Genomic DNA, 12,383 nt, shown 5'->3' with positions numbered 1-12,383 from the left:
ATACTGACTATCCCTCCCCAGATGTAGTCCACTGACCCCCGGAGAGAGGTCTAAAGTTAAAGCAATATGGGGCTATCGCCTCATGAGGAGAAAATGTTTGATCTGCCTTATCAACGTCTGGGTTTATAGCACACTGCAAATAACCTGTAGACTGGTTGAACACATAAAGGCCACACCTGTGAAACTATAAAAAGCGAGATAATTGCAATGTTTGTGCTTTGCAGTACACTTACATGCCTCCTTTTAAAAGGTTGGGGGATTGGGTGATTGGTTGTTTGGTCCCTCAGGAATAGCTAGTCTGTTTTATACTTGTTCCACCTTTGACTAGTTAAATGTGTCCTTTCTAGGTTCCTGGGCTTACAGAGAATTGGGCCTTGCTGTGGTTCAACCATGGGGCTAATACAAGTGAAACTCTTACAACAGCGTCTGGGTACATAGTAAGTCCTCATTAATCTTTGGTTTTCCAGCAACTTCAGTATCTGGTATTACTTTTCTAACGAAGAGATTATGTGGTAGAATGAATGGGGAAGGGTTTAACAGCTGGATGAACTATTGAAAGTCTCTAATCAATACTCCCACACATGGACAAGTTTTAGGTCTGGAAAGATTTTTAATTCAAAGATCAAAACTGGAGAAACCGAGGTTAAGTGAATGCTCAGGTCACACAACTGATGAGTAACTGTGGCAATTAAAAGATCAGGCTACCATAATTAAATTATGACAGGCTCTCAGTTTACATTGACAATGAGAACAATTAAATCCCTCTACTTTTTGAGTGTGGTATAATCCAATCTTTAACATCTGAATTAATTATCACCTTTTTCCCTGTCATCAAATGAACTAGTTTGGAAATCAGAAAGTGCTTGGTCAGCAAGAAACTGTAGAACGTTGTAGCCGAAAGGAAATTTAGAAATCAAATAGGGATGGGAAGGCGGGGTTAAACAGATGTCTCTTCTGTAGGACCTCTCAGTGCTAACATGACTTTTGATTGTCCAGTAGGGAATCTTGTATACACCTTTCTCAAGTTTATTTGACAATGGAATCGTTTTCCTCAGGAAAGTTATTAAAATCTTGCGGTGTCCCGAGTCCCTGAGTAGGCACACGTTTTATTCTATAAATCCTAATTATTTTCCTGCTAGCTGAGGCCCAGAGAGACAGAACCTTCATTTTCTGTTCAGTGCACTTCAACTCCCCTTACTACTGGGGTTTCTAACCTCTAGATCCCTCCCATGCTTTCAGAGTATGGGGGAGAAGTCAGAAATTGCAGCTGCCGCCCCAGGCCCCCAAACTCCCCTCCCCACTGCAGCTTTGAATTCCCTCCACGTGTAATTATAAAGTATGTGTTCAGTTATTTACTTTCCCTGTTCCATGCAGAGTGTGTTACTGAATAATACGGCTCACAAGTAAGCCCAGCTTTCCTGCTGTAAGGTCTGAATTAAAAAGATTACAACCCTGTATCATCCCAGTTTAAAAAGAAACTACTACTTATATAGTTTTTTTTTAAAAAAAAAAGAAACAAAGGTTCTCTGTCCTCTCAGAAATGCAAGCAACATTGTAAAATTAAGACTTTCACATGGATTTTGTTATTTCTGACGGCCCTAAATTGCCTCATTTAGAAAGGTAGAAAATACAATGCCTATGTTTCTTGAATTTCCAGGAACCGAGTCTGGCAGCTGGTTCACAGTTGTCTTTTAGAGTATGAAAGCAAGAAAAATTATAACCAAAGTGGTGTCAATTTGCTCTATTTATCTTGGGAATTAACTTTAAAGCTTAATTGTCAGAGACAGTGACCTCTATACTCATGCAAATCCCCAGGGCATTGCAAAAGCAGACTACTAGAGGGGAATGTGAATGCCTTTATGGGGTGAATCGGCCTACACAGCGCCTGAAGGAAAACGCTCAGCCCAGGAGAGGAGTTGACGCCCCAAGTTTTCTACTCATTTCCCAGCCCTCAGATCTGGTTCCTAATCAGCTGCTTCTCTCTGACCTGTGTTTCTGCCCCTGAGCTGGTCGCACAATTGCCCATGGATGTGCCTGGTCACAGAGAGACATATCTTAAAATGAGCTGAGCTGGGGTCCACCGAGGAACCCCATTCAGCTTCTGAAGGCCCCTTAGGAGACAGTGCAGGGGCTGGGTGGATAAAGTTCTGCTTACTTAGGAGGGTTCCTGGGAAGGGTTTCGTCTGGAAACTTTCCCTTAATCTGGCAGAATTTGGAACAAATGTTTGGCTGAAACCATATACTATCAAATTAATAGAACAATTGTAGGATAGAGAACAATAAGTCAGAAAACAAAAATGCAAGCATACAGCTCATAAAGTCTACCTTATGGAAGTAGTACGATGCTGAAAAAGTCCACATGGTCCTTGGTGGAATAATCATCCTCACCCCCAGCCTGCCCCAGCCTGATCCATCTTGCACATATGTAACTTAAAAAAAAAAAAGAGGAGTAAATCATCTGAGCAAATAATGGCCAGGTCTCAGCTATGGTCAGTGGTAAGCCCAGATACTCAGCAGGTAACATCACTTGTAATGAGGTAACAGTGAACAGCCAGGAGAGGCAGTGGGTTTTGGTAAAAAGCCTTTTATAAGTATAAAAAAACTTCGTTGACTGTCCCCACCCTAAATCCTTGCCCCGTATGAGAGGAACCCTTCAGAACAAAAACAATAACTCTGAAATAGATTACACTCTTGTATATACAACGATCCCCTCTGCTGGAATCACCACAAATTCAGAGCTGGGAACCATGGTTAAGTGCTTTCCTTTACTCTGAAAAATGGAGCTCATTAACTGACTTAGCCTTGACTTGCTCTGGGAATGTTGTTCCCTGGGACCAAATCACAACTTCAGGGATGAAGACATAGGTGGAGACTTGCACTTAGCAAACCACATTAGTCAAATCAATTCTGGTGATCATTGGAATATCAGATAAGGCAGCCAGATCAATCTGATGAGTGGATCTCAGAATGGTCTAAATAGGCCTCTGGGATACTTAGCTCCTCGTTAACAGGGGGAAGTGGAAGAGGACATTTGAGACTCAGAGTTTATCTTCCCAAATTGGGAGCAAGTGAGAAGCCAATGAAAGGGAAAGAAATAAAAGAGAAGATATAGTCAATAGAAAAACAGCTTTTGTGATTTGGCTTTTGAGTTTTTCTGAGAAAAACCAGATAGCAGGGAGAAATCCTTGCTGGTGTCCAAGGTTCACCTATTCTAAATTATTCCAACACAACATTTTAGATGACTTGTTCTCAAACAGCCAATTTAAGGACCCATGAAGGCCAGTCACAAGGGGACAGCTTTAAATATCTCGATTCCCAGATCCACCTATAAAGAAAGTCTAGTATATGACCAGGGTTCTTAATGCATTAGAGGAAAATGATTAAATGGGTCTCTAAGGAAACAATGTGGCAGTGGAGACACAGGCCTGGAGCAGTTCTTCCTAAATTTAATCTACAGGCAAATTACCTGGGGAGCTTGTTAAAATGCAGCTTCTCATTCAGTAGGTCTGGCTGCATTTCTAACCAGCCCCCAGGTCAGGCCAAAGCTGCTGGTCCTCCAACCATATTTTGAAAAGCTAAGTCTTGGAGGGTGGCTGAGGCTGGAGTTCTGGTACTAGTAGGCTTCGTGTGGCAAAACAGGCTGCTGGGATCAAATCAACATCTTTTCCTGGAGGAAAATTGTACCTTCAGCCTAGAGATTGTGAGGTATAACAGAAAGAGCTCCTTCTGAAATCAGTAGTCCCAGCTCTGGGCTGTGCAAAAGTCAGGAGCTTGAGAAAATTACTTTCCTCCTGAGCCTCTGTGACCACACAGGTAAAATGACAGGACTGAACTATGTTGTCTCTAGAACACTTTCTCATTCCGTGATCCTAAATCCTTTAACCCATGTACATAGAATAGGGTCAAACCAACTTAGGTGGCCTTTTTTAACTCTGCAGGTTATTAGTTACTGTATTTTAAGGAATCAGCATGAGTATCATACATCCTTTTGGTATGTTTGCTGTAAAACATGCATGTCCTTCCTATATATCAATTGTATACATTACTATTTAGACACGTAGTTACACCCTAAAGGGGGGAAATACATTTGTATGTGGGGGGTTGATAAAGGAAAAACCTATTGTATACAGACTGAAAAACATTATACTTTATTTTTAAAATATTGTAAGAGCTGGTATAAACAAGTCATAGCTTACAGATGTGTATAAAAGCTGCACGAATTATGCACATTTACTATTTGGAGGAAAAATAACTTGGTTTTAAAAATTGTTTGGACTGTATGTTCTTTTCCTTTTTAGCAGGGTGGGGAGCCAAAGGAATTGAATTACAGGGTAGAATATAAAATACCTCCTTCAAGGAAATAAATGTTTAATAGGAACTATCTAGCCAGTTCTCTCAGGCATGGGAATCCCCCAGGGCTCGTGTAAATGTGTATAAGTATGTCCTCAGTGTCACTCCAGATGTTTCTGCAGGGAAAGAATCCTCCTCCCCACACATTGGCATTAACGCCGTGCATGTAACCTCCATGCTCAGATTTGCCCGTAGCCAAGCAACATCCTGAAGGAGGACCCCAAGTGAGAATGGAGAGCCACAGGCCCTTCCCACCCACCTCTCTCTATACCTAGAAAGTCATGTTTGTCGCTAAGTATCCTCCTAGGCTTGGAGGGGTGAATAGAGCCTGTATTAACAGAGGATAAGGCCCAGAAGCAAAGTTAACCAGGCTGAGAGGTCAGGCCAGGACAACTTTAAATGGTAATTAAGTCTCTCCACACTTATCTTTGGATATTGTCCTTGGGCTCTAGCTGAGCAGGGCCTTCTCTGCTATGTGAGGGTCTGCTTGTAGTTTTGATTCTGCCCCTCAGGGCAACCTGAGCTGCACATTTTTGCTTCAGCCTCGGGCTGCCAGGACTATAAAAAGGCAGACCCTCACTTCTACAGTTGCCCCCCACGCCTGCTTTATATGGTGACAGGGCTAGGAGGAATCCAGGGCTTCCACTTTTCCTCTAGTGTGTTCTGTCTCATTTCTCATCCCATGTGCCAAGGGGAAAAAATGAAGTACTCCTGCAGAACGCCCACTCACGTGGCCTGCCTGACACCCAGGGCCCAGCCCACAGAGGGAATGCTGCCATGGGGTACCCGTGGTATTCCCCACGATGTCCCCAGGCAGGCTCCTAACACCACTTGTCTCCCAACCTCACCCACCTTTGTTCACACCTCCCCACTCTAAGCAGAAAGTCACATACCAGCAGCCACAACCAAGAGTAATTAAGTAGTGGCAATAACGCTGAGGGGTTCCAAAGCATAATCCTGCTACTGTGTATGGTGCTTAGAACCATAAAAGCGGCAAAGGGGACAGGGAAGGTTATCCAGAACCAGTGACAGTGATTATGGTGCCAACACATGTAAGATTACATATATAAAGGATCAAGCATCAGATCACGACATCCTGTGGCTGAGACTCTTGGTCATCCCCCCAATATCCATTCTCTGCTTCTTCTTTAATAATAGAAGCCTGAACTTTAGCTAGGCATACAGCCACCCAGAGGAAAGACTACTTTTCCCAACTTCCCTTGCAGCTGGTTATGGCTGTGTGACTACGTTCTGGTTCTCTGGAATCTCCTTAAAGAGTGGGGGCATGTCTCCCTCGCTGCTGGCTGGAATGCAGCCATCTTGGACTGGAAGGTGAAAGTCATTTCTTGAAGTTGGTGGAACAATAAGACAGAAGGAGCCCAAGTACCTGATAATCAAGGAGCTAGACACCATATTGACTATGGCTTGCCTATGTTCATGCGAGAGATAAAATAACTTCTCTGTGGTTTAAATCCATGTTATTTTGGATTTTCTGACACTCACAGCTCAATTGTATTCTAACAGATACAATCTCCTTCCTGGTAAAACCTCATGGGATGTCAATGACATCTCAAAATTAATTGCATCATTGTTTCATTAAAGAGTAACATCCAAAATAATAGCTTTGAAGCCTAAAAGATCTGTTCATCATAGATCTACTCCAGGTATTCTCTAATTGTGATAAAATAAAACAAAAGAGTACCAAAAAAATGTAATGCCCAGTCCAATATTCCTATTTTTTAGTATCAACAGTAAAAATAAATCTTGATAAAAGTCTTACTGTCAAGACAGATGACTTTTTCTCTAGAAATACTTGTTGCAGTGACTTAATTTTTATAGTCTTGACAACTAGATACTAGACACTGGGTCAAATTTCTTCCCCTCAGTTTTCTCTCCAAATCCTTGAAGGGGTGACAAGAGTAATTTTGTGCTGAAGAGGTTATGTTAATGGGCAAGAAAAAAATCATAACTTTGCATTGATATGCATTCATGTCATTTAACCCTCAGAATATTCTTAATTTGCAGATTCAGAAACTGAGGCTCCAACCAGTGGCATGACTTATTCAAGATAATAAACTATTAACTAGGTACATTAGATCCAGGCTTTCTAATTCATACTATATCATAATTGACTATTTACTTGTTTGTCTCCCCACTAGACTACAGCTCCTTATCCACTGTTGTATCCCTAGCACCTGCCACAGGGCCAACCATACTAAACATCTTCAATAAATACATGTTAAATGAATTAACAAGTCTAAAATCCCACTCTGCCATTGCTCCCTTGCTCTGCAAGCGTTCTACAAACCAACGCTCCTCATGTATTACAGGTCATTCCCAGGTCATATGGCCTGTCAAGAGAATGTGGTCAAGGATGAGACAGAGGGGAACAGGATGGGTGAACACACCCATATGACACACTCGTGTTCTCCTCCACACTCTCCTGGGCCTGGGTGGGCCCACCACATAGGGCATTTGGATGTGTGTCTCACAGCCTGGGAGACAACTTGCACTCTGTGTACTTTCCCAGGGAAAGGAAAAGGCAGGCATGGTCTAACATGCTAGAAACGTGGCTGCCTGGTGTCCTGACATCATAGCATCCACCCAGTCTGATTCCTGGAGGCAGGTCCACTTGCCAGGCATGGGCTGGGGAGGGTGTAGAGGGGAGAACGTGGGAAGAAGGGTTGGACACCGTAAACATGGAGCATGTGGCTAAGACATGCAGTGTGACCAGGCACTGTGACACAGTGCAGAGCGGAAGAGTAGAATGGGGTCTCTCAGCATCTCATATCGGTTTGTCTCCAGATCCATTGAAGCTGTCTGTGTTTTGTGCTTAGAGGCAAAGATAAAGAGCTCATCACTTCTTCTAAGACCTGGATTCCCTGAAGCAAACTGGATCTGAGCTGGTCCTGCTCCAAGTTCTCCCAGGGAACAACAAGGATGGGGCCAACCTAGCTGTCTGCCACTTCTTTTACCCCTCCCTCCAGCAAGGGTGCCAGAGGAAGAAGGGTGTTTTTCCTTCTGTGGCTCCTTACAGAGTCAGGAGGTGAAAACAGGCTTGAGTGAGCTATGGTCACCAATCATAAGGCTCTACAGCTAAATTATCACCTGGCATGATGGAAATAACATTATTGTAAAATGTCGTCATGATATTAAGGTCTTCCAGTTGGAAAGCCAAAAGTTAAGCCTGTGCTGGCATTCATTTTCCAATAAATGAGCTGGCTCAAACACTGACTTTCTCTCCTTGACTTGTAAAAATGACTTAAAAATGTAAGAGAAAGTTCAGTAAGTGTTTTAAAGATTGCTATTAAGTACAAATACTTTAACAATTTAACAAAACCAGAGGAAACCAACTTTAAAATCCCACCTTCCTTGCCCTTGGCCCCACCCCAAGTCAGGATGAAAGTTCAGGGTCTCAAACAATAACACAGTTGTCTAGTACCTGGTACATAGTAGACACTCAAAAATATTTGGTGACAAGGAATTCTATGTGCCTTATGAATTGGCACCTCACAGACTTTTTAGAGCGTTTGATGACTTGGCTTAGATTCAAGAATAGTGTATTAATCTTCTGGGGAATATTCACAGGCAAACAGCTACAGGGATATACATTTTCCTTTGTTAAAACTTGTATCTGCATTCAAATACTGGCCTTGGCATTTCTTAAGTGCTGGCTGCTTTGAATGTTACTATGTCAAACCATCTGCACTGGAAAGCAAAATCCTGTTAAGAAATATGATCACAGGTTGTAAAGAGATTATCATGTTCCTGACCATTATACATTTTATATTTTGAAAATCCCCATAAGAAAAGGTCATACTAAAATGGCAACTCTTTATCAAAGTGGAGCTGAGTACTTATAGACAATTTATGACTAGGGTAATATGAAAATTCATTTTTGTTTGCGTGCATTTTCGGTGGCTTCCCTGCAGTGGCACACTAAAATGAAACTTTTCTTTTGACTGAAAACAGACGACAAGAGTCTTCCAGTTAGTCCCAATATTTAAGCATCTCGCCACTGCTTAAGAGGCAGCGCTTTCCACTGTTCTCACTGTCCTATAATGAGAAAATCTCGGTGGGAAGCAAATGGTCCAGTGGAGGCAGCTCTTTGCCTGGCTGGGGACAGAAGTTCAAGTCAAGGTTCTAAAGAGAAAGTGCAAAGTGAAAGCTTAAGGGAGATTGATTTGGTATAAGAAAACTAGAAAGTGCGAGGCTTCATTCGGAGTTTTCACTCTGTGAGGGGGAACAACAGATTTTGTACAACCAAGTGACAGTTAAGGGGATTTGACCCAATCCTAACGTGACAAATCCGCAGGTTGAGGATCACGACGTTAATGTCCGGGTACACCTGACCTCGGGAACCTGGTCAGTTCCGGACAGCTGGATGCAAGATGGGAGCCAGCGCGCAGCAGAGGCCGTGAGCAAACGTGTGTGTCAGTTTCAGGTGTCCGAAGATCTCCCTACGCAGCCTCAGGGAAATCCAAGGGCTCAGAGACTTTGAGCCCGGGTCCAAACACGTTCCCGCCCACCGATTGTGACACTCCCACACCCCAGGCACGGAGCACTCTGACTCAGTGCAGGGAGGGCAGGTAAGGTGCGGGCCGTGTATGTCAAGGTGTGTGTGGAAGTGTATTGAGTAGACACAGAGTCCCTAGCACGTGACGAAAACAGGAAAAGAATAACATCAACCTGGGCGAAGAAGGCAGTCACGGTCAGAAACTTTAAAATGGGGTGCGTTGCTCCTGTTTGGTCCTAACAGGGATATTCCCTGAAATCACATTAAATCTAGTATTAGATTATAATAATAGCAACAAAAAAAACTGACCATGAAAGGGGAAGGCATCCGTACCGCTTTCTCTTCCTTGCTCTCCTGCATGCATCTGGGCATTATCTCAGCACTGTCTCCAAGGACTCGGGAGGTGCCTCCGAAAAAGTCAGATGAATGAGGGAATGAATGAATGAGTGAATGAGTGAATTAGCCGCCCTAGGCCAGACATTTACACGGGCATTCTGTGGAGAGAAAGGAAGGAAGGGAAGGAGGGAATAAGGGAGGGAGAGAGCCGGAAAGACTAATCACGCACACAGGCGATTGCCCCCCAAAAGTCAATTTGATCTAGGTCAGTGGTTCTCAAACTTTAGCGTGCATCCGAATCACCTGGAGGGCTTGTTCAAACACAGATCGCCGGGCCCCACTCCTAGAGTGTCTGACCCAGTAGATGGGACCAGAGAATCTGCATTTCTAACAGGTTCCAGAAGTTGCTGATGCTGCCGGACCACACCTGACGACGGTAACTCTGGACCGATTCCACAGTCCCAGAGAAACGACCTCTGCATCTAGAAATGGAAACTCCAAGGCAATCCAAGGCCCGGCATTTTAAAAACACACCGCAGACAACAGAGAGCAGAGCTGCTCGGCTCCAGCCAGCTCACTGCCGCGTGGGAAAAGGAGCTCACTGGAAATCAAGATTTTCGTTAGAATTTTCCCAATGGTTAAGAGTTCGCACGTAGTTTTTTGTTTTGTTTTGTTTTAAGCGAAAACCAACTAAAAATAGGTTTGCAGTCTTTTCTGAGGATGCTCTTGGCGCAGCGCGAGGGCTGGGCCAGTCCCACGCTGCCTAGGTGGAACTGCCCCAAAGGAGCACCATCCGCCGGGCTCTCCTCCTGGGAGGAGCCTGGGTCTTGTCCTCGGCAGCGGAAACCTCTCGTAAACCCGGTCTTCCTAGTCATGGACACCAGTGGGCTCCGTTCGAAGCGCACCGTGAGCTGGAAGCTGTCCTTTGACGCGGGAGCATAGGGAGTGACTTGGCTCTCTCTGGCGAGGCCAACAGCGGTAGATCTGCTTCCCTGGGGCACTGAAGGCGAAAGCGAGTCGTGCCCCCGGGCACCCTGGGAGCCCTCGCCCAGCACGTGCCGGAGCCCGCCCGCCGCTGCCGCCGCCTGCCGCCCCGAGACCTCTCGGGACTCCGGGCGGGTGAAGGCGCAGGGCCGCTCTCCTGCTCGCGAGGGGCTGACGGACCGCCGGGCGGCCTCGTGTGGGCCTTGCTGCGGCGGCGGCCGACGACCTCCCCCGGGAAAGCCAAACTCGGACGGGATCCGGGCTCACGGCAGGGGCTGCCCCCAGGCGTGCCCACCCTGGCTTTGGCCACGAAGCTAACCCTCCGACCCGGTCTTCAGCCTCCACAGGTGGCTTCTCTTTCCCTGTGACTCGGTGCAGCGCAAGCTGGTGGGTGGAAGGGCGCCCGCCGAGGCCTCCGGCGGAACGAAGCTGAGCGAGGGGCGCGGGCACCAGGTGGGCGCCTTTGGGCTCCACACGCCCTCCTGCCCCCCCCTCCGCCCCTAGGGAAGAGCCCAAGAGGCTCGGCCGGCCTCGGGCCCCTGAGGCTGTCTCGCCCAGCCCGACCCCGGAGGTGGCTGGGCCGGGGAGGGGACGGCTGGAGGTGGCGGGTGGTCCTCGGGCCCCCAGACCCCGGAAGGCTCCCGCGCTCTTGGCGCGCCTCGCGACGCGCATCTTCCCTCTCTCAGGCCTAAGGAGAGCACAGCCCGCCCAGGGATCCATTCCCGATAGGGCTTCAAAACCTGGGTGAGATGAGGGGTAAGTCGTGGGGAGTGGGAGAGTCTTTCCAAATGGGGTCCCTGAGACACCTCTCTTGCCTCTCCCGCAGGGACAACATCCGCGGCCTTGGAATCTTCTAGAATCTGAGCTGATCACCGGACCGCCGCGAACTCCCTGAGCGGCGGTCAGAACTAGTGTCTTTCCCTTGCCCTGCGAAAGTCAGAGCCGCCCTGGGCGTCGTCGTGAGTCCGAAGATCCGTCTCGGAAAAACCGGCCAGGAGGGGAGTCGCTGGGAGGCCAACGCGCGGGATGCTCACAAAGGCCCCAACGGTGGGGTTGGAGCGGCTTACTGGCCCTGACAGCAAGCCAGGCCCTCTCTCCAGCACCCGTGTCGCGCACACGACTCTGCCACCGCGGCCAAGGAGCCCAGGACGAGGTGAAAGGAACCCAGCGATCGGGAGAGTCTCTGGCAGCCGGACAGTCACCTCGGGAGCTAGCCGCCTGAGTGACTATCCCCGGCGCCCGCGCCACGTAGTGCTCGGGCTGTGCCTCCAGGGGGCGCTGCGGCTCTTCCCGCGGGCCGCGGAGCTCCCGCCTGCTGCCGCGCTCTCCCACCCCAGCCCTTTGTAGAGCTCTGTCCCGAACCTACTTTTTAAAAGACAAAATTCTTAGTCTCCTGCCTCCACATCCTCAGTTCTGAGCCCAGTGCCCGCGACCCTCCTCTAGGTTTGCGCGGCCCTCCTCACTACTTTGGGGCGGGAGTGCACATGCCCAGAGAAGAGCTGGGCTCTCAGTTCCTCCGGGCTCCGGCGAAAAGCGGCAAACTGTGTGGGAAGTTCAAATGCAAAAAGGTCCCCGCCCTGGAGAGGCAGGGAAGGCTGGAGAGAAGGGAGGCGAGTCCTCAGTCCTCACAGGCAATGGCAGCTGAGATCCCTGTTAAAAGGTGGTGTGTCCATAACTTGTGACATAAAGGGCAAACGTCTTTAGGATGTCCGCAGCGCGCGGTTCAGACTGGTAGAGGCTCGGAGTCAACCTCAGGGAAGTGTGTGTCTGACACCTGTTCGTGGCTTATCTGGCAGAGCCTCCTGGGTGGGCCGGTGAGGCGGGTGGGGGTGGGAGGTAGGGGGGAAGGGGCCCACGCTGCCGAGCCCCCTCCTCCTCCCATTCCTCCGTTGTCCTCTCCCCGTCCTGCGTCCGGTCCTCCAGGGGAGGTTCGGGTTTGGGCTGCAACTGCTCGCGCTCCCCTCGACAGTCTGTTAGCCATTTCCCTGGAAGCGTCCTTGGTGTCGCAAGCCCAGAGCCGCGAGAACAGCAGATGACCAGTCGGCGGAAACGTCGGCGTGAACCGCAGCGCTGCTCCTGGAGGGCGCAGGGGGAGTGGGACGGCGGTGCAGGGACTCAGCCCCCCAGGGCGCGGCTGGGCCGCTCTGTAGGCTCCAGGACTTACGGCTCTGCGCACCCGGACCCACAACTCGCCGCG

This window comes from Mesoplodon mirus (genome assembly GCF_964341445.2).
Source record: "Mesoplodon mirus genome assembly, chromosome: 16".
In the NCBI taxonomy this organism is placed as follows: Eukaryota; Metazoa; Chordata; class Mammalia; order Artiodactyla; family Ziphiidae; genus Mesoplodon; species Mesoplodon mirus.
This window is presented reverse-complemented; position numbering follows the sequence as displayed.